Source organism: Rhyacophila brunnea, unplaced genomic scaffold (genome assembly GCF_057557595.1).
Source record: "Rhyacophila brunnea isolate RB1 unplaced genomic scaffold, BYU_Rbru_1.0 scaffold_2, whole genome shotgun sequence".
In the NCBI taxonomy this organism is placed as follows: domain Eukaryota; kingdom Metazoa; phylum Arthropoda; class Insecta; order Trichoptera; family Rhyacophilidae; genus Rhyacophila; species Rhyacophila brunnea.
In genome coordinates, this window is record NW_028232859.1 from 30,941,345 (window position 1) to 30,964,323 (window position 22,979).

Sequence of the window (22,979 nt, forward strand, 5' to 3'; positions counted from 1 at the left end):
TTCAGAGTATGTAATACCTATCAAAGCTGATGAAATACCTACTCAAGTTGACAAGTGGATAAGGGCTGATAAATAATATCTATATAAGATGATGCAATACCTATAGAAGTATACTAACTTGATAAACACAAGTGTGGACCAATATATGGTCGTAGGAATATGAACTTGCAACCGAATATCATACACAAGAAGTCAACAAACTAATTATTATGATATCACCATACTATATAAAAAGCGGCACGCGCTCTTTGCCTAATATCTATTATATTTTGTAACCCTTCTCCGTACTTCTTCTCGTTCTGTTTCTCGACCATCTTCTTGCAATCTAGTCTTAACACATCCCTGAAGGTACGAGGGTGGGTCAATAATTCCTTAGAAAAAAGCATTAAAACACTTTTTATTTTTGTATTTTTTTTTTATTTCTCACCATAATCTCCTTGGAGCTCAATACACTTGGTTAGACGTTTCTCAATTTTTTTTAAACCGTCAGAAAAATAAGTTTTCGGAAGGTCCTCAAAATAAGCATTTGTCCGATCGATGACTTCTTCATTTGAAAAAAAACGTTGTCCACTTAGCCATTTTTTTAAGTTTGGGAAAAGGAAAAAGTCACTGGGGGCTAAATCTGGTGAATACGGTGGGTGGTCGACCAATTCGAACTTCAATTTTTCAATTTTAGCCATTGATCGTAAACATGTGTGAACACGGGCATTGTCCTGATGAAAGAGGATTTTTTTCCTGTTTAAATGAGGCCGTTTTTCTTCAATTTTGTTTTTTAGCTGGTCCAATAAAGATGCATAATAATCCATTGTTATTGTTTTTCCTTTTTCCAAATAGTCAACGAAAATAATTCCACGTGCATCCCAAAATACAGTAGCCATAACCTTACCAGCTGATTTTACGGTTTTCGCCTTCTTTGGACATGGTTCGCTTTTTGCAATCCACTGCTTTGACTGTTCTTTCATCTCGGGAGTATAGTGGTGTATCCATGTTTCATCTACAGTCACAAAGCGACGAAAAATTCATCCGGATTGCGTTGCATGAGCGACAACAGGGCTTTAGAGGCCACCACCCTATTGCTTTTATTGTCGACTGTGAGCAAACGCGGCACCCATCTTGCAGACATTTTTTTCATGCCCAATTTGTCATGTAAAATAGAAATGACGCTACCTTTTGAGATCCCTGTAACCTCAATTATCTCACTCAACTTTAATCTTCGGTCACTTAACACCATATCGTGGATTTTATTGATCATTTCTGGTGTAGTCACCTCTACAGGACGTCCTGAGCGTGGTTCATCCTTTGTTGATGTACGACCACGTTTAAATTCATTTAACCAGTTATAAATAGTTGCAAGTGAAGGAGCAGATGTGCCGTGAACTAAATCCAACTCATTTTTTATTTCCTTTGCTGTTAACCCTTTTATATTAAAATGTTTAATAACAGCTCTAAACTCAATTTTCTCCATTTTTGTAAACAAGCAAATTTTTTTTTAAATGTACGAGAAACACACAACAACCCGACCAATCTGATTGAAACTTCGCAGCATACTGAATCGGTAGTGCCGCTGCATGAAAACAAACCGCTTACAGTACTAGTCGCGCCACCTGTCGGCTTTTCTAAGGACTTATTGACCCACCCTCGTAAATCACCTGATAGTTACCTTCAAGATGACGGCCTTTAAACAAAATAGCTCAGGAGCCGCACAAAAATCTTGTCTTAGATTAAAGAAAGGAGAACACCATCATACCACCTCAAGTTCCTTTTAACACAAGTCACCTGATTTCTTTGATCCCTGATGAATGTAACAGACCAATAGACGAATAAAAATCATAGAGATGGGTTTCAAATATTTTTTTTTCTGACATATTATTATAAATTAGATTTCAGTTTGCCTCCAAAGTTATCTACAACACAAGTGTCATTGATATAATAGTAGTAAAGTGATTCTAAAAATAGTATTGTATGTCTTGTAATATTGACTTCAAACCCACTATTACCATATTTTTACGATACACATTTATTGTTGAGTCATTGACCTGCTCAGAAAGCTCTTGACAATCATAAAGAGAGAGCACTAAAATAAAAAAAGTTAACATCGTCCGTGTATGTCACCTTTTTTCTATTTTATCTGAATAAAATTTAAATAATCCTATATTATTCTTAGTTTAAGGTGTGGCCAGGTGACAAAACAGATACCATGCATTGTATTTTGAAGTCAGTCTCGAAGGATACCTACATCGTGTCGTTTTAGATTTGAAAATATTATACAAAATGCTCAGTGATTATTTAGGTTGTATGGTATAAGGATATTATTTTTATGGAGGTATATTCAATTGAATACGAAACTACTTATTGTATCAAATAAAAAAATAATGAATTTGACGTATGTAATACTTTATGGGACATTATAAATTATAATGTAGAATTGATATTTTTTACAATAGGGACCATTTCTAAGCAGAAGGTCTACAAATTAAAAAAAAAACGTAAAAGAACTCAACCAATGATTAATTTTGCTTTACTTCAGATTTACTAAATATAGGAATAATAATTAATAATCCGACAAAATATCATAACTAAATAAAAAATACGCATGAGGACCTAGCGGCAACCTATCGGTTTATAATGTTGTGGGTGTCCGAGGTTTAATAGGTTGTGCAAGTGGCATTCATTTCTCGCAAAAAACAAATCTGTTAATATCCCAGGATCATTTCTTGATAATTTCATCTTTCCAGATAATTTCATCTATGGCAGTTTTGAAGTTTAATTTCCAAATTTCAGAATTCTTAAATTCGAATTACTCTAAATCAACATACTCAATGTTCAAAAATTCAAAATATTCTTCGTTAATTTTGTAGCTGTCTTTAATGTCAGGCCAGCCAGACATTATTTTTCACATGAGCTTGGTTGCCGCCTAACACACTCACATAGTCCAATGGTAGTATTTATGTACATAATATGTACATAAATGCTACCATTGCATACTTATTATGTACTGTATATACACACAATAAGATGCACCAGTTGAAAGTGACTGGCAGTGACTGCAGCAGCGCTCGGCTGGAATGAGCTGAGAAATTTTGCTAATAATGTTACGGTACAGTTTTTAAAATACCGAAAATTTTAATAAATCGTCACTTTCGAGACGTGCTATCAAAGATCCTTTCGCATGATACCTAGTGGCACTCGTGGCATAGATTGCCGGGCGCTGCTATAGAGTATAGATATTAACTAGAGTATATAGTTTTTTGTTTCAAATATATCTTTCATCCGATCACCCAAGCGGTTTGAACGCCCCATGAATCTTTTACCTAATCCAGCCATATCCAATCTCAAGCAGGCTGTGTTTTACTATCCAGAATAAAAAAATAACTGTCAGTGATCTACCACACTCTTTCCTTGCCATTATTCTACTTGAACAAATGTATTATATTTAGGTGACTATACTAATAATGATACAAAGGAATACCGAATTTCCCATTCTTCGTAAAAATTATAAATTTCGGTCGTCTTTTTGCAATATACAAAGAGCATACAACGCGACGGTAAGGATAACTACACCTAAGTAAAAGTTAAAAAGCGCGGGAGGTCACATATATTATTCTCTTTCTCTCACTCCTTAGGCAGTCCGTTATTGATGCAATAAGAATAAAGTAATAATAGTTCACACAGATTTTTTTGTGGTTATTTGAAAAACGAATTTCACGTAAGTTGGTTAGGGAAATACACATAGGAATGGTTAATTTTACCCTTCAATAACTCGATGAAATTATAGTATATTCCAACTGAATATTCACGATTTTTACCTTATCTCGACTCAGTTTCTATGAGTTTATAGTGCCATCGACAAAACACATCCCGTGATCGACGCATTACACATGTATGTAATTTATCATCCAGAACCATAAGTCATAAAATTTCGCAGGTAAAATGAAGGCAATCTTTGTTAAATGCCCACTTATGCACTATCGACTGGTCTCCGGTAACATTCACCAATAAAAAATGAAATCAGCATTAACGCACGTGGTTGCGACAATCGGTCACACTTTCTGGTTGCTGGTAACTAGGGATTGCAATAACGGTATTTTAAAACTGGCATTCCAGTATTTATCAATACCGAAATACCGGTTTTAAAAATCCAAAATACTGGAATTTTTGGTATTAAGAAAGCACATTCGTTAACGTTTTTGAAAATGGCTTTAATATTATTTTCCATTACTCTGTACTGTTTTGCCTATAAAATTGAGTGGTATAATTATGTGTTCCTAAAATGCAAATATATTAACTGATTCTAGGTGAAATAATAATAAAACAAAATTTCGAAATAGAAAACATCCGTGACAAAATGTTCAATCTTATTGTATAAGCGTTGAATTTAAGAAGTTTTTCCTGAAGCCAGACTTATTTGCGCGAGTGTTGATAAACTAGCATTTTGGAGAGCTTTAGTTAAAATTACCAATATATTCAAATTATTTGTAAAATCACCAATTCTACAATGTTATGATCAATACATATTTTTAAATGTAGTTGAATTTAATAAATGTAGGTATGTAGGTTTTTGATACACTTACAATAATGTTTTAAAGAGATTTTAATAGCTATATGTACTGATAAATAATTCTGTTTTTTTATATTGTAATGAATACCGGTATTAAACCAGTATTGATATTTTCATTCGGTATTGCAATCCCTATTGGCAACCATAGTTGCCGGAGATTAGTAAATAATAGTTGTATTTCCGATAACTGTCAATTTTTGGTAAAATACTTAGTATATATAATATTTTGTATATGTACCTACTACATAATATTGTATAACTGTTATTGATTAAATAACCTAATACATTAGTTAGCATATTATTATGTTTGTCTTTAATATTCATAGCATTATTTGTTTGTATTGAAATTCAAAGTTTGTAATATATGTTTCAATACTTATACAAATTTTTACCCCCATAAAACTAAAATAATAACTGCTATTATGTAAAATAACTTTTTCCTTCTTGATATATACATACTACATTATTATATTAAGATGTCTTCATTGGTATTGAAGTTTTTTTTTTATTAAAGAGGTATTTTTTATTTATCGCTATGTTTTTGTTTTTTTATGTTTTTCAATATTTTAAACAATAACTTTGTCTCGGGTAAGAAATGGTTCTCTTATAGCTTCTTGTGCATGTTGCGGTGGAGTAGAGAAAATGTTTTCAGAATTTGGGTGATTAATAAACATGTTACGAGACAGGCAAATGGGCGGTTTTCATTTATATTCATCACAACGCTCAACTTACTTATCTACGTTACAAATGTTTTTCCTTGACAAAAATATTCCTAACATTTCCTTGAATACGATGCGACAGGGCGTCTTTATGGCACATGCGCTGAAGATATTATCGCTCATCAATCGTCACTATTATTTAATGTTATGTTTTACTTCAATTTTATACAAAAAAATGTACTCAACCATCCATTTCCTACATAATTTGTATTTATTATATAATCAAAATTCCAGTATTTTAATAATATAAATTACGTATTATGTTTTTGAAATCAGATAAGTCTGAAAATATAAAAAATATAATCATAGTATCGTTGAACGAATCTTAATGAATATATTCTAAAAATTACATAGATACCCAAAAGTTCTCATTCAAAGCTACTATTGATTTTACCACGTTTTTATTAGCTCGCATTCTTGTTTGTCCGGTACAAATTTTTTCTTTTGTGTCCAGTACAAATTTTTTCTTGTTTGTTCAAGATTTGTATTGGACAATTGAATATTTTTAACTAACCTCCCGACTAGCTAGACATTTGAAACTTTTAGAATATATCAAAACACGACGACAATGCATTTTTTAATACTTTTGGCCATCTTTAAGCAGAATTGAATTCATTTTCAGTTAATTCTGTTTTGTATGTTTTGGAAAAAAATCGTTAAAACTAATATTTACTACTCACTATTATTGGTTGCTAAGGGGGTCCTAGCAACTAATTTCTTAATATATACGTGCGTTACTATGTTAATAAATCAATATGAAATGTCACAATGACATTTCAGTATTCTACCATATTTATCAAGTATTTCTATCAAGTACAAAAAAGTATTTATTAATACAAAGAATTGTTAAATTTATATGATTCAACAGTAAATTTAAAAACGTGGTATATACAAAGTTCTTTTTATCTTGTAATTATTTCTTTTACATCAGACCTGCAATAAAATTACAGTTCAATAAACAATATATTTTTATTTAATCCTTAACCAACTTAGATTACTTATCTTATATATGCATATTTATTTATTATTTTTTTCTCTTGATAAGTTGATACGTGTATATTATTAAAAAATTAATACTATATTGAGAATAAAGATAGGTACCTAAATAGCAATGAAATACCTAAGTATACTAAAAAAATTATTCTTACACTCTTTCTAATAGAATATTATCGTATGTTTAGTTATGTATCAATCATGCCACTTAGCATTAAATGAGTGAAATACTTCAATGTGTATATTTTGTTATCGAAACAAAATAATAGAGCAACAATATTCGTGTGCATTTCCTCAATCATAACTTGATTAATAGGGTCTCTTATGATTGGTATTTTCGACAATATTTCTTGTAATACATGTACTGCATTTGTATAAATTGGAAGAACAATGCAGGAATCCTCACTTAAATCATCGAGTCCGTCACCCTACGTACTACTATCATCACGGGTTCTTCGTTCGACGTAGTAAATCATCATTCCACTCTTATCGAGTCTCTTAGTTCACTAATATAATCAATCTCTTGATCACATTGATCTCACCAGTACATCATTACCCGCGATTATAATCTTTCGTTATCATCCTTATTATTCAGTGCACCATTAGATCAATACATAAACTCCTCTCCAAACAACCACGCAACAATGACTATCTATTTTCTCCACCTCATCTACCCCCAAAGTGATGACATCAGCACCCCCAAAGTTATATAATTAGTCATTGGATGTCATCGCAAAAATATTCTATAAGTTTTTTTTATCTTTAATTGTAAATTTAAATATAAGCTATTTACATGTAAGTACTATGATTATATAATACCTAATTGTGATTGTAGAACATTTTCAACATTATTTTATTTAACCGGTTATTACATTTGTGATTACTTTCAACGCACACGTCTAGCTTACTTTGCGTGATACTGCCATATTAACAAAGCTTCTATCGTTTGATAAAATCCCACCTCTGATAATGTTCAAACTTATACAAAGTTACGATTCTTTACATACAGACATATTATTTGTGTATTAAACATCTGTATTAGTTTGTTTTTAGTTTACCTTCAACGTAAAAATACTCAAATCTCACGGAAAATCACGTAAATCAGGAAACCCTTCACGCTTACTTATTCCGTTTCAAATAAAAAACGAAGGCGTAAAACAATCATTAATTATACTCAACAGACATATACGGCAATTTACAACTAAATGTGAAATTAGCAAAAGAACTGAAAGAGGATTTTACCTTTCCATTTAGAATAGTAATAATTATTGACCGATAATATTTAACTACAATTATTATATTTTATCGTAATTACTGATATTACATACTCAGTTTTATGATAAAATTTTTACACAATCCATCTATGCTATGGTTCTGTACTCGAAGAGCATGTTATCTTTATTTTTAAGATTAACAAGAGCCCATCATCCCTTTACGTACTCTTCATATATTTTAAAATATATCCAAATTATAGCAGAATCCTTTTCTTGCATATAATTCGAAATGTGCATTAAAATACACGATAATATCAGTAACAAGATAGTCTTAATAAAGTATGTTGTATACAGTATTTATTTCATGCTCGTCGTATACCAACTCATAGAAAAACCATGCATATGAAAATATTTATGTAGGTAAGTGAATTAAAATCTATCACACTTAGTTATGTAACTGCTTCACTAAATAATAGCAATCGTTTGAAAGGAAGTTTTAAAATTAATTCTGTTTAACTATAGGTAGAAATAATATCAATAAGTAGGTACAATTAGAAAATAAATATTAGAAATGTTATGTCGATTTCATATTCATTTTATTGTCTGGGATTATTTTCTAACATACATTTTAGTCAGTAAATAATAATTTGAACATTATTTCTTTATAAAAACTCTCGAAATTCAAAACTATTTACTAATATTATGTCAATTAAAATTACAAATGCATTGTCAATTATTTAACATATTAACACAAACGTGATCCATAAGTGTAGTAAATAAACTTAACAACAGTATAATAATAATTTTTAATATCATATCCGCTAAAAACTCAAATTAAAATAATAGATAGTCGAGTTTTTCCGGTTAAGTCTTTGTTTAAAATTGAATGGATGTAGATATACTGTAATAGTGATACTGTATGCCCTAAAAATAACAACAATGAATAAAATAAATCTTTAAAAGTATATGTACAACTTTTTGTACAGTTACAAGTTGCACACATAATTTTTCCTACATATATGTTTCAAGGTCAAAGAACCAGCCAGTAGCACTAATTTTAGCATACTTATTCACAATCTAAAATACGCAACACAAAACATAAATAACGGTACAATACGTACAATATTAAAGCTTTCTAAAGAATCTGAATTTTAATAACCTACCAAGTTTTTTTGTAGAACCTGTCTTCATGATAAGCGGGATTTGGCGTGGGATATGGTGGGGTTGCATCACCAAGACATTTTGCAAAATTCTTCAATAATTAGTAAAAAAACTTTACTTAAAACGTATGTATCAGTTTTTCTGATTGAGAATAGTATATTAAATCTGTTTCTTTAACACCGTTCCAATGTTTTAAAACTAAAATGCACGGGCAATTTCCATGTCACATAATACATTATTTTAATGTTTCCAGTATGTCAAAAATATATTCCCCTCTTTATTCATCATCATTATTAGCCGGGGTCAATCCACTGCTGGATGAAGGTCATCGCTAGCTTCTTCCACCTTCTACTACTTAAATGCACAGTTATAATTTATATAAATAATAGTAATTTTATTGTTATTATATTGTATAATTTGAATGGAAAAGCTATATGGATTGATAAATTATGCGCCCAAAAAAACAATGATAAAGGGAGACTATTGGACTTATAAATAAAGCATAAAATCACTTCCAAACGCAAAATATCTCTGAAATAATTATGATACTGACAAATATTTCAGCAACTGGGAGGGAGTAAATAAACATGGATAATTTATTTTCTATTTTAGTTTTAAGGCAATATTATATTAACTTTTTGGGTGGTTATAATAATTGTTTATTCAGTCATTCTTAAATTTTAAATGTACTTATAATAAAGGAAATCATTAGATCTATATTAAAATAACAAAACGTGCATCGTATTTGTTTGATATTACGTTGCCATCGTTGTTCTAACTGGTTGCACCTTGAGCGGTGTATGTTAGTATTATTATTCGAGTATATTTCCGGTTAGCAAATATTAAAACAAATGATTAAAAATATAACGATGGCTAGTAAAGAAAAACTATAGTCATATTCAACTTTTTATAGCACGTTACTTGCTGAACAAATTTTCTATCCCTGGTTCATGATGACAGCATCTATAAATAATAAAATAATACTATAAGCAGGTGCTTTTAAAATATAAACTAAAACCAATTTTTCATCTATAAATTATTGTTATATTAAAAAAATCCGTGGAGGGAAAGCGACAATGATATTCGTGTTTACGAAGTGACTAGCGAGGCTGTGGAGATACCTACACATATTTTTGTGACTATTTATAATAAATAAAATCATTTATGTTTGTAAATTGCAATAAGTAAGAAATGCGATGTTGATGTATGATTATTATGATTTAAAATATGAGCGAAATGAGTAACAAAAAATAAAGAATGACGTGTATTAAAAAAACATGTATAATAAAATAAATTATAACCAAAAGATTTAATAATACTGAAGGTAGAATAAGAAAATTTAGTGTTATTACGTGGCAGAAATGACAAAATATTTACACCTAAATAGAAGACGCCCAGCTGTGAATCAACAGGTAATAATTGTAATGATGATATTATAAAAGAAATAGCATTGTATTCTAAAGTATTAAGTTTCACAGACAACAATTTTTTAACAAAAGATAATTTATAGAATTAACATAGTAAAGTACGACAGTGTTATTTTATTGAATACATATTACCAAAGTGCAATAGTGTTAGTAAATATTTTGAATAGAGCGTAGTCATAAGTAAGAAATATTGTATTATTTCATAATAAAATGGCTTAAACATTACAAAGTAAATTTTGTAATTTTACAATAAACCATTTAACGTCTGCTATTTTCGTAGGATTACATTTACTTGTAAAGACGTATACGTACAATACTCGTTGCCTACGCAAGGTAATAAATCTTATTCTAAGTATGAATAATAGCGTTTTTGCTCTGACAAATAAAATATCATAAACTATGAAGACCTTAAAATGCTATGTTATTATCGTTTCATTTTTAGTGATAACCTAGAATCATACATTTCTATAGGTACTCGAATATCTATTGTTGTAATAGAAAAATAATATTGACTTTTTTAGTGATGCAATAAAAATATATGGTAAACGAAATCGTTGTAGGTATTTATAATAAATTATGTAAAAAACTTATTTTGTGAAAAAATATATAAGTAGCCACTTAACCTGCGATAAGCCATAATGTTATATAAAAATATATACCTACTGATTATTGGATATTATTATTACAATTATGATTCTTTAGAAATATATATATATATATATGTTTATGTAAATATTATGTGTTTATAATACACTTATTATAAAGTTTGTTTATTTATTAAATTTTCAGAGACACAATAAATAAAAGTAAAATGGCTTCTATACGTATTGTATCATAATAATATTATTTAACTGTTAATAAATTATTATTTTTTGTTTTGATTCCTGTATGATCCTGACATTACTCTGCAAGTCGTCTGTCTAATCGCGTGTCAGATTCAATAGTCATGCAACGCCACGCTAAGGTGTCACTTTTACGCGTCAAACAATTACTAAAATACAACTTAAAAACTCTTTTTTTGCACGAAAATAAGGAATCGAAAAATATCTAAAATAAATATATTCATCTATTTTACAGCCGTACCTTTGCATACCTGGTTTACTTCGTGACTAATCTACAGCCAAAATATTTTTTTACTTGCCAATTTTATTTATATTATAATAAAATAATTATGACTTAATTTTTAATGGTTGAATACTTATTATGACAAAAAGTGTTAAAATAATAAATAGGTACAGTCAAACACCGACACATCGGGGTGTTTAAATCAAAGTGGCGTAAGGCATAAAGCCCATTAACGCAGCGAGTGCGGCGCTCGCGCAAAATTTCTACAAGTGGCGCGTAAATCATCAAAAATACAACGTAATCAAATACGCCAGCGCCCACTGGACTTCACGATGCCTTGCGCCCCGCGTGCCGCATGAGTCACCGTTTTTCGCTTCTCGGCGATACGATTTAATGAAAATACAAAGAAGTCCATTCATTGAACACGGCTACCAAAATTACGCTGCTCGAGGCCTCGTCGATCGACGGGCGAAAAGCAATTATTTAATTACAGAGAAGTCATTGTTTAATTTTATTGCGTGTTCAGTTTATCGCTGGTTGAATAATGTCGTCGTAAATATTAATGACAAGCCCCAAAATAATATAATATTTTTATTGCTTTGTTATGAGAGACACTGTAAAAATAATTATTTTGTGCTGCTTGGGCCGCTTATTACATATGTGAAGGGTAATGCGCGGGAAGAGACGTGTGATTATGGTTATGAATAAACACTGCATTCGCCGACTTCGCCCGCTCGACGCGTTCTATGAGCGCTATCGCTAAGGAGCATCTCGATGAAAATAACTTTCTTATGGGGCTAAATTGTTTTTTTCTTCCAATATTTACTATATTAACGGCCAACGTGCTCGTCGTAGGTCAAAATTGAATTTTTATCGTATTTTCAAACCATGATCCTGGACACTCCTTAAACGTTGTAGATAATCTATTTATATAATTTTGAAGCCTTATTATTCTTTATAGTTATTTTAAACATTTGATGACTGCATAAAGTATTTTTGTTACATAAAATAGTATTCTTTTAAGCCTCTCGCTCTAATGTTTTAGAATATAGTCGTATTTCGGTACATAACTGTGCAGTGATGTTAAGATTTTTTACATTTATTAATTTTTAAACGCAGTTTTAAAACCATTAGTATAATTTATTACGAGATAATTTTTGTAAAATATTCACGATAAAAAATTATATTGATAATCTCTGTGATCCCAAATTTGACAAGAATTAGGCATTTTATTATTCAAAAAATCGGCAAGATTAACACATTTGAAGATGATTCTAAAGATATTTATTATAAGCTATGTTTTTGACCATTCAAGTGTGATAAACATCTTATGAATAATGATTGCTTTATAATAATTATTGACCTAAGAATAAGGTAGTGTTTTTTTGAAATACGCCATTTCTTTTGTCATTCCCCAGTAGTTGAGCTACAACATACGGCCGTAGCCATAAATTGACAAACTATAATTAAAGTAGGGAGTAAAATGATATTAACGCGCGTGTTTGAACATGTACCGTTTAAAAAAAATAAAAAAATAAATCGGTTAAGTACATGTTCAAACACGCGCGTTAATATCATTTTACTCCCTACTTTAATTATAGTTTGTCAATTTATGGCTACGGCCGTATGTTGTAGCTCAACTACTGGGGAATGACAAAAGAAATGGCGTATTTCAAAAAAACACTACCTTATTCTTAGGTCAATAATTATTATAAAGCAATCATTATTCATAAGATGTTTATCACACTTGAATGGTCAAAAACATAGCTTATAATAAATATCTTTAGAATCATCTTCAAATGTGTTAATCTTGCCGATTTTTTGAATAATAAAATGCCTAATTCTTGTCAAATTTGGGATCACAGAGATTATCAATATAATTTTTTATCGTGAATATTTTACAAAAATTATCTCGTAATAAATTATACTAATGGTTTTATAAATGCGTTTAAAAATTAATAAATGTAAAAAATCTTAACACCACTGCACAGTTATGTACCGAAATATGACTATATTCCAAAACATTAGAGCGAGAGGTTTAAAAGAATACTATTTTATGTAACAAAAATACTTTATCCAGTCATCAAATGTTTAAAATAACTATAAAAGATAATAAGGCCTCAAAATTAAATAAATAGATTATCTACAACGCTTAAGGAGTGTCTAGGATCATGGTTTGAAAATACAATAAAAACTCAATTTTGACCTTCGACGAGCATGCCCCCCCTTAATATAGAGTTACTGTTTGATTCAACTACCTACATATTGTATTAAATTAATATACCATTATGTCAATAAAGTTGTTGAAATTTTGTTCATATATTTTTTTAAATGTAATCATTTTTTATATTCAAATAGTATTTTAATTTTCAACTTTGACTATTTAAACAGTATCGTAATAAATTATTTATATGTTACGCAGTTATCAAAAATTTACAATAATAGGTGTAAGATTGTTTGTTCTAAATGACCTTCATTGTCACTTTTAAAACGGTTGCTTTGTACTCGTATATTCCATAGAACTGGTATACCCACGTATTGATTAGCTATTTTAAAAATGGCTATATGCAGTTTATAATATATTTATTGGATGAAGGTTGAATAAAATCATAATAATTATATTAATTTTATATCAAAAAAAAATTGTGCCAAATTTTCTCCGATAACCATTATTCGCAGCAAATGCGGTTGATTGCCGCAACCATGTGCGTAAATGCTATTTTCCTTGCTTCTGTCTCGTAGTTGCTATCAACTTTATTGTCGGAAACTGGTCAACAATGCGTAAAGTGTATTATAGTCAACGTCCTTGAAAATAGTGATACAGAATAATATTATACCTGAATCCATCATCTTATCGTAATGGATTGTTGGGTTATAACCATGTGATTTTCCTCACGCTTTCATCGATATTTCGGGCTCGTTGCAAAAATTATTATCAAGATTTAATTAATCGCAATTATTGTAGAACTTACTGAAATCCTGGCCGATGTGCTATCATCCGAATTGAATTGGTACTTATATGGTTCTTCATTAGGTAGTAAGCTTTTTTCACCATTAAGATCACACATCCTCTTGAATAATTAGGTAACTCTATACCTTTATTTTAATTGATACTTATAATATATTTTAAACCAAGAATATTTTAGCTATTCATCGAGTGCCTTCTATCGATGAAGGTTTACAATCGTTAGACCTATTAGGAACTAGTGATTTATTATAACGATAGTTTTAATAATTTCCACAACATAGTTTCATAATTGTACCATTGTCATGAGCCAACCTGTGTATCTGATTAGTCATTTTATATTATATCATTAGTCCAACAGGTTATAGGTGGAAGCTGCTACTATTCCACAATCGAAAAGGGTATAATTATTATTGAAGTGATCATCCATTCATACTTACATTAAAAAATGCTTGCAGTATTACATTTTATTACAAGAATATATTATTTATTTTTCATATTTGAAATTTATACATTGTTAAAGATTTAAAATAAACGTCTCGGTAAATTTTAAGATACATTTTGTATGTACTTTTCAAATGAGAAATTATTATTAAACATTCATTTGTGTAGTTCATTAAGAATAATATACCGATCGTTTGAGCAACGTTTATTGTTAGTAAAATTTACTACTATTTTATATATTTTTTGTATTTATATGATATGGTGTGTGTATTAAAAAGTTTTAACTATTATATGTATAACGCGGGCGACGAAGTTAAGTCGTTTACGCGCTGTCGACAAGTCTCCGGTAACCTAACCAGGTTGACAGCAATCGTAAGGCAAAATAAAGGAAATCAGCGTTTAAGCACATAGTTGGCAGAGACCAGCTGACAATGCGTAAGAAGCATTATCCTTGACACGATGATCGAATGGTCGGAGGTCAACGTGAACAGGCTCGACGCGAACCCAGCCATCTGGATCTTCATGTTATTTTTTTTTTCGGACCTGGATTAGGATGCCTCCTCCTCTAGAATGAGTTCTGTACCTTCTGAAGGGTACAAATCCTGCGACGTTAAATGCTCTAGTAGGGTCAAGCCATGTCTCCACGCAAACAAAAATATCAATGCTTTTCAAGATATCTTGTAACTCACTTTTAGTCTTCAACAAACTTCTCGCGTTCCAAAATAAAATTCTCACTGAGGATGATTTGAGTAAGTTCATTTAAAAAAAAAAAAAAAAAAAACTACGCTTATACTTCTAAGTCATCCGTGGTACTGATGTCCTCACTAGAGACTTTCAGGTGTTGCTGAATAAGTTTTTTTTTTATCCTACTGATCCGCCTTTTCAAGCTTCTATCATTGAGCACTGCATATATTTCTGTTAACATCAATTCAAGTGCAAGGATATCAGTAGTAAAATCTTTTACAGTTTCTGTTATGTTTGGATTGCCATATGTTTTCATTAAGAAATCCAACAAAGTTTCATAGTTTAGTGGAAAGCGGTGATTATTGGTTTCAACGAGTTCCTTAGCTGGTAGCAATAACTCGTTTACATCATTTTCAGTAGGCGTATTCTTGATTTTTTTTTGTTTTTGCCTAACAATACGGACTTTGTCTTTGAATGTCGTGTTTCTTTTCATATCTGATAGAGTGGAACTGTTGGATATAGTAGTGTCAGCCAAAGGCCTTTTAAAGCCAATGATTGGTGATACCGAGCTATCAGATTTGTTGTCTGGTTGGTCTACCTGAGAACATGCCTGTTCTTTTTGAGCTGGTATAATATTGTCATCGGGAGACTTTTCGTTTTGAATATCAATTTGTGAAGGCTGAGGCTCAATTGCATCTGAGTTTTTACAATGTTTGGCTAAATGGCCTTCTTCTTTACATGCAAAGCACGTCAGTTTCTCCTTAGAGAAATAAACCCAATACGTCGTATTGTCGTATTTAACTTGTAGTGATTCCGGAAGTTTTTCAGCATCTTCTGGATTAATGAAGACTTGCCTTCTAAAGTTGAGGATATGGGCATAGCAGGGTTCATTAATGCCTGCTCGTACGTGCGTAATATGGGACGTTGGTTTTACATGCAGGTTTTCCAGACATTGCTGAATAGTGCTGTGTGGAATAACTGAGCAGACATTGGATATAATTATCCGCTTGGATTTTGACACAAGTGGTCTTACTTCTAGCACATGAACACCTATTTTGATTGTTACATTACTCTCAGTCAGTTTAGCTCTTCGGTGCTTAAATATAAGCATACTTGCCCATGTGAAATTCTAGACACGTATCTTATATTACTGGGTCAAACTTTTGTCCCTACGGTTACAGTGTATTGATGTATAGAGATGTCTTCAATTGCATCCAAAACGATGGCTTGCTCCTTTTTCGGGAAAGTGGCTTGTTGCGCCACTTTCGCGTACGAAACGGTCTTTTCTCCCATGGCTGGTAACATTGTGCTATTTTTTGAGAATGTCCCTGTAGTCAGAGACACAATCCCCCGTCACTTCACAACAGTCACAAAAAAAAAATCAAAATATATATCGATCGATAAAATTACAACAATAATAACTCGCTGCTTCGTATGTATACACGTCCGCTCTTGACCGCGTCACAATCGGAATCCTGGATCTTCATGTGAATGCGATAAAAACGAAATTCATATTATGCTGTACTGCATGCATTGACGCCTACTTTCCGGTTTGCCTGTTGAACTGGTGACCAGGTTTAATTATTTGCTGAACTTTGAGTCTGCATGGTCATGGTAGAGTCTACATTCAGGCAGGTAGAGTTCAATGTAATATTCAGTGAAGACACCCATGCTTCTTGTTCAACGGGTGCATGCTACTTGTGTTCGTGTGTGACTGTGAGACATCTTACCTAGGCTAAAAAAAATGACGTTTGTGCTTTGAAAATCGATTACGCTAACAAATCTTAGAGATACAGCGTATTACAGATAACATTACAACAATATAAATTGGTGAGTTGATACGTAACTTATCACAATCAAAAAGAATCGCTTGTGACTTGGACATTTTTTTGTTCCGGATGCTGCTAGAGGTGCGGACACCCTGAAAGATTCCATCGCCTAGACCGATCCTCTCTCATCCTGTAGAAGTATTATAAATATTATCTATATAATATACCCTGTAAGTCTCACAAGATGAAAATGTAGAGATCGACAGATGGAAGACGGGTGACCTTGTACTTGCGCTATGCTGTGATACTTGACCGTAATAAGATAAAGTAACTAAGTAAGATGTCATAACTAGCAAAATTAAGTGTTATAGGTGTACATAAAAGTATTAATATCAAAAGATTTTAAATAGTTTGACTAGAATTAATAGGTCATCAATCATATACGGATTATTCATTCGCCTACAGATGTTAAACTTTTCCAGGTTACTTTATAATCATAATTTTATAAGACTATTTTATATTATTTATGAGTAACCTAAGAAATGTTATATATTACTTTATGAACTGTAGATTTCATGAAAACCTTGGTTGTTTTTTTATTTTGAATTATTATACAACTCATTCTGATTTCTGACTCATCATAATATATTGTCTTTTAAATGATAATTAAAGATTAGTTAGCACTAGCAGTTAGTAGTTAGCACATACATCGTAATTCAACGTCATTTTGACTATTTTCCTTAAGAGCGTACTTCAGTGAAACGGCAAATAATTTTCAACAGTAGGTGCGACGAAATTTCTCATTAATTGTCAATTGGAGACCGACCGTCGAAGTGTCCGCACGTTGATTAGTTTTATCATGGCGTCGGATGAAAATATTCATAAATCGTGTAAAGATGACTAAAATACTATACGTATGAACCTACTTAAAAAGAAACCATGTCAATGAATATACTATTTTTATTCGTAATATAACAGTAAACATAACATTAAATGGACGCATCTTAGATTTATAAGACAAATTATATTTCGTACTGCACGCGTCATTTGCACAATCCGCGAATCGTCTAGCCACGATCTTTTTAGACCATGCCTCAACTGAAGTATATATAGCTTTATGATAGGTATTATATAATGAGTGATATATGTTGTGATGACAAGATTAGATACACGTATATAAATAACGTCAGCTTGAATGGTAGTTAAGAAGGTAAAATGTTGAAGAGATCGTCGATTCCAGATGATTATGCAGTTAAAGATTTAAACCTCTCATTTATACTGAGGCCGCGTATGAAAGAGAGACAGGGCAAAATAAATTGGCAATCATCGGTCAATTCTACGACGCAAGCATGAATGGTTCTGGTGGAGCTTACCACTGCAATTTTTTCATGTATTTTTTCAATATATGTATTATGGATCTGTCCGTTGGAGAATGTTATATCCCGGAGTAATACATTCGCTGGAATTACCGGGATGAATACGTTACAGATATATTTTTTATTTTGTCGTTGGAATATTAAATTTTATTTTTATTATTTATCAGTATTTTTAAATACAGTTGTATTTTACTGATAATAACCAGAATTCTATGGGTGTTCATATTCTGATTACAGTGAAAACCAAAGCCATGCACACAATTGAATACACTGCATTTTTCTGCAGATTTTCGGCCGGTTTGTCAAACTTCTAAATAAGATACCATATAAATTAAAATGCGCATGGGGGTCTTCGTTCAACTAATTTACAGTTAGTTACAAGTCACACGCTGTATTATAAATTGACACTTATCTTTAGAGTAGATTTGATCATGAAGAGGCGACTAACGTAGGAGGGACATTGCTCTATTTGCCATCCGAGATTGCAACCCTTCACACTCTTGTAGAATCAACCACATGGATTTTATCATTATGTATGTATCTTTGGAGAGAAGAAACCTTATGCTTTCATTATGCTCCATCGATGGAGTGTAACAATGCCAAGTAATTAAGTTAATATGTAGTAAATATAAGATTTATAGCAAAATTAATAATACATAATTATTAAAATTGCAAACCAATATTCAATACCACCAATATATTATTCCAAAACTAATTTATACTCTAATTTAGTAAGTAAGTAGTGTATAAGTTTATTTTCACAACACAACTTTTATAGTTTTGATTTTAATATTTGAAATATGAAAGTACTTCATATGATATAATAATTATCAATCCAATCATATTATTAAAAATTTACCTTTCTACCAACTTCAACTTACAATGTTTGTTAGTAATAATAGTTTGGCTAGTAATAAAATATTTTTCTTTAAAATTGTATTAAAACATTATGTATATTCATGATTTTACATGTGCTACGCCATGTAATCTTGAAAACTAAACGAAGCGATGAAAGGAGAAAAATTTCTCGATTGCAACGAGCATAGATTGTAAGCGGATACCAAATCATCTATCTCTTACTTAGGTTCTAGGTAGCATAATACAACAATCCTCAACGAAGGTGGTATTAATAAATTCCTGTATATATGTAAGGAAAAGTTCCTTCACTACAATATACTGTGTTCAAATTACTTACAATACGTTTATTTTTAGATAGAAAAGAGAGCATGGTTTTGATTCTTAAATAAACTTTAAGACATGGTATACAAAGGTACCTATATATTGTTCTGTAAATATAATACGGACCACTGGTATACTAATTATAAAAATAGTTCTATTACGGACCACTGGTTCTCACAAATAAATCGTACTTCCATTGCTGCCCATATTCAAATCCAGAAATGTCCACAGAAAAACTAAGACTCGGTTCTATAAAACCGTCATACGCACAGTCGTTGCATACGGGTGCGAGTCAAGGATGCTAAATATGAAAACAGCTGAAAAAGTGGACTGCTTTGAAAGAAAGATCCTGAGGCGGATAAACGGACCCATGAATGATGGTGGGTAGTGGAAAATTAGGTACAACACGGAACTATACCGCTTATATCAAGATTGAAAACTCTCCACCTTCATAATACTCCAGAGGCTTAACTAGGCAGGCCATTTCCAACGTATGCCTGAGTCACGGATACCGAAGAAGATCCTCAAAGGAAACACAGGGAGGAAAGGCCAGTGGAAAAGCCATGCATACGATGGGGAGATAACATTACAAAAGATGCCAACCAGCTGCTAAAGATCAGGAACTAGAAAATACGTGCGGAGGACCGTTCCGGCTGGAGGACGGCGGTGGAGGAGGCCAGGGCTCGACTTGAGCTGTAGCACCATCAAAGAAGAAGAAGTTTCTCCCAATATGTCATGTATTAGTTAATTAATTTATATAAATTGTGTAGTTTAATTTACTTGTTGAATATATTTTATTTAAGCTTTGATAAACTTTTAAAAGTCTATGTTATTCTATCTAAATCCAACGCTTATTTGTTGATGGAATTATGGCACGAGAAATCACTTTTAAAATATGCGAAAATATGTGAATGAGTGCATCAATTTTTGCCGCAATTTTCTCGTAACGGCATTTCGCTTCCTGCCCCGTATTTTTCAATATGCCTAGCAGTTTAGCCGCTCCCCGACATATTGTCCCGACATATTGAAATATGTTTTTCCCATATTAACGATGGCAACTTGGGAGTTGCATAGAAAAGGCAACCAACTATTCCACATTCGTGGTGCGATAATACATAGCCTCGAATAAATTATTAATCGTTTTTCAAATTATATTTTAAAATATAATAGCGTTATTCAGTCCACCATCATCGGACTTCATATTAAAGTTAACTTTTAAATACCGTATTATTTACATATTGACAAAGATGAAATAGTGAAAGGTATCCTAATAATATATAAAAAAGTAAAAAAAAATAACTAATTAAAATAATTACAAGAGAAAAAGAACTTTTTATATACCATGTTTTTAAATTTTCTGTTGAATCAAATAAACTTGACAATTCTATGCATTAATAAAAACTTTCTATTGTAACGTAACGCACGTAAATATTAATAATTTAGTTGCTAGGACCCACTCAACAACCAATAATAGTGAGTAGTAAATATTACTTATAACGATTTTTTTTCCGAAACATACAAAACAGAATTAACTGAAAATGAATTCAATTCTGCTTAAAGATGGCCAAAAGTACTAAAAGAATGCATTGTCGTCGTGTTCCTATATATTCTAAAAGTTTCAAATGTCTAGCTAGTCGGAAACTTAGTTAAAAATCTCGGACAAACAAGAAAAAAAATTTACCGGACAAACAAGAATACGAGTTAATAAAACGTTATAAAAATATTACGTCTTTTACTATTATTGTTAGAACAGTTATGTTGATAAACCATCGTCTTATAAAAATAGTACAAAATATAATTTAAATAAAATTAAAGCCACACAACGTAAACGATATTAACTGGACAAACTGACACAGCTAGTTCTATCATTATTTTAAATAATTACGCTAGGTACTCAAAACTGTGTTATGTCTAAAGTTTAATATGCAATAAAAAAATTTGTGGGTATATTAGGATCAATAATTTAATATAATTAACATTGAGGTTAACGGTACTCTCATAATATTATTATAAAATTTAAATGGTTTTAATCCATGAGTGATTGACATCCTATATACTTTATTATTAATTTATAATTTTGGTAATGATTTGACTTTTCATTATTTATATTATTATCTTGTAATAATAAAAAAATAACCGTATTAAATGATTTTGCATTCAGAGTAGGAGGATAGGAAGAATTTCAACGCACACGTACGTATTTTAATATTTTATGAAATGGATTATTTGAGTAAGCTTTTCAGTCACGGTGTTAAGTTATTAAATAGCATACATTTACATGACGTGATAAGTTGACAGTTCCTTCTGTCTACCTCTGGGCAATTGCATAGCGGCTAGCTAGTATTGAGTTTCTGGCACGTAAGCCCGCTTAGTCGTTTTCAGTTTTAATTTCCTTTTACGTAAACACGTACCTTGGAAAATGTACGTGAGGTTTGAGCCGATTTATGGAGTGCCGACTACTGGAGTTGTCATCTGTTCAACTTGTTTAAAATATTATGCCTGAGCAAAAGTTTACGATTTGAATAGTTGAAAATAAACTACCTTCGTTTATTTGTTAATTACCGATTATATTTGTTTCAAATGATATATAATTTGTTGTAAAAATATTTGGTCAACAATACTATTAGCAGTGAAATTATATGTTCTGTATAAGCAGTTTATATATATTTTTTTATATTATTGAAAAATATACTATTTTTAAACAATGTAATAATATATTATAATACTTACAAATCAAAGACTACCAAAAAACAATTCTCACAAGGAAGTTTTATACATACCAAAACAAAATAAGCAAAGTTGTCAATTAGTGTGTAATATACCTATGAAGTTATATGCGTATAAAGAGTGGTGAATCCAGATATAATTATAAATATAAAAAAAATAATACCCGGAAATATATTCATGTAGGTGCGATGTTTTATATTACACATAGCTACAGAGTATAACAGTACCTGGAACTAACATTCTGATTTCTTGCATGTTCGATGATCAAACCGATGATAAATAATTCTAGGTGAAAAGAAAAGAAAATATAATAATATTGAACGTACATCGTTTGAAAATATCTCGTGTACATATTAATATACTCACTAGAAAAAATTCTCAAATCCTGTGAATTATTCGTTGAATAAAATCAATAGTTTATTAAATTATTATCAAGTCTAAGTACGTTATAAAAACTAAATAATGGAGTGATTGATGACGTTGGTTGTCAGATAATTAAGAAATTAATTGATACCCATTTTAATTTAATTTATAAAAACCCATAGCCAACATTGATAAGTATTTCACAAATAACCATTTGTTAAAATCATCGTTATTACATAGGATGCCCGTTTAAAACAGCACATTGGCGCAAATCCAGTAGTAACAAGTTCAAGTCCAATTGGATGTCGTATTTTTTTTCTAAAAAATATTTTTTC